Genomic DNA, 1,926 nt, shown 5'->3' with positions numbered 1-1,926 from the left:
GCTGGGTAGTCACATGGCTGACATCTGCTGGTCCCTTGCTCCTGGGCTCTGTTGCTTTCAGCCTCTGTTCCTGTGGGTTTCTCACTTTGCTTCTCCAGGCCTGGCTTTCATATCTTGGCTTCCCTTGGCTCTCTCCAGATTCTGACTTACTTAACATCTCCTGGAGATGTCTGCTGGGCTCCAAGCATCTCCAAACATCTGTGTCTCTGTTCTCCAAGTGAAAGCCTCTGTGTCAGTTCTGCTCTGAAGTTCCTGCCAGCTCTTTCATTTCTGTCAGCTCTGACTCTCTCCAAAATGTTTCTTTTTAAAGGATTCCAGTACACTAATCAAGACCAGCTGGAATGGGTGGAGTCACATTTCCATATACTCAAAAGTGGGTGTGTCACATCTCTCTGGAGATGCTCTAATCAAAAGATTACACCTTACAGTGATTAAAACATGGCTTTTATGGGGTAGATAATGTTTTCAAACCAGCACAGCTTGGTAGGCCAAACCAAGCTGAGAAAAATGAAACCTTAAAAACCATCTAAGACTAGAATGGTTTTGAAGTATTTTTCTTTCTATAATCAAAATAGCTCTTTGAGCCTTTTGTACAGTGTGTGGTACCACACATAAAATTTGTTTTAGCAATTATCCCCAGTAATATTAAGTCAACTTTTATTGTATATTTTGAATGTGCCAAGTAGTGTGCCAAGAGAAAAATCACATAATATTTGATAAACTACTTACAATAACCCACAAAGTAAATCTTACTAGACACAATTAACAGATTAAAAAAAAAAACACAAACAAAAAACTGAAGCTCTGAAATTTTCCATGTGACTTTCCAAAAATATATAATTAGAAAGTGGCAGATCAAGGAGCTGAGCCAGGATTTGGACAACAAATTAAATCTAATATGGATATTCCTAGGTCAGTAAATTTTTAGTTAGCAAGTATCAAATGTTTTAAATAATCCAGAATACAATATTGTGCATTATTTTAATTTTAAATTCAACTCACTTAAGGAAATTTCCTTCCTGTATTGTATATAGAGATAAAGGATATAAATATATGTAAAAAAGCTTATTTCCATATGTAATACGAAGAAATTACTTTCTTTTTAATGTTCAATCTAGTACATATAACAATCTATTTGAGAGCAAAATAAATGCAAATGTTATCATCATTTTGGGACATTTTTCAGTTATATATTTTAATAAGCATAATCTGAAATGTGAAACGAATAGTTTATTTTTTACACACATTTCATATGTCATTCACATTTATTTATGAAGAAAAGAAAAACTCTCATACCACAATATTGTCTGAAAATCATGTCTTAAAATCAGATTTTTGGGGGAAAATGTGATCATAATTCGATAGCTATAATGTCCAAGATATATTGTGACACAGCATTATTGATACATGATAAAGTATACTAAAATGGCTTAATAGAAGAAGCATATCTGAAAGCACAGGATTCTCTGTTCTGTATAATTATTGCTTAATGGCATGCTTAGGCCGGCAGAGCTGGATGTGTCTGTCAGTACCTTACCCGCCTAATGCCTTTTTTTTTTTTTTTGGAGGCGGGGGAGGGTGCATGGTCTGGGAATCGAACCCAGGTCTCCCACATGAAAGGCGGGCATTCTAACCACTAAACTACCCATGCACCCCCCATACTGCTTTATATATTTATAATATAGGTGAAGCAATGTTGCAGAGCCTCCAGAGCTCAACCAGTAGAGTTTTGTGTCGAGCCTGGTCATGAGAGCAAAGAAACACCCTCTTTCTTCTCTGTCTTTTGTGAGCTAGATTAGCTTAGTAGAGGCAGCTCATACCAAGTGCCCTAGGAAGGGGAGCAGCAATGAGCTCCTGTAGCCATCTGATACCAAGATTGTTTCTCCTCATATAAAAGAACATCTTTAAAGAAGTTGTGGTCATTAA

At 36.4% G+C, this 1,926-nt stretch overlaps 1 non-coding gene across 1 annotated transcript; it reads right to left on the bottom strand.

The window, feature by feature from the left end:
- Positions 1-1,579: 1,579 nt before the first annotated feature.
- Positions 1,580-1,651, bottom strand: TRNAE-UUC (transfer RNA glutamic acid (anticodon UUC)). The gene has a single exon. It is a non-coding gene; the product is annotated as a tRNA-Glu (tRNA).
- Between the last annotated feature and the right edge of the window lie 275 nt (positions 1,652-1,926).

The sequence above is a fragment of the Tamandua tetradactyla genome, chromosome 13 (assembly GCF_023851605.1).
Source record: "Tamandua tetradactyla isolate mTamTet1 chromosome 13, mTamTet1.pri, whole genome shotgun sequence".
NCBI classification, from domain to species: domain Eukaryota; kingdom Metazoa; phylum Chordata; class Mammalia; order Pilosa; family Myrmecophagidae; genus Tamandua; species Tamandua tetradactyla.
This window is presented reverse-complemented; position numbering and strand designations above follow the sequence as displayed.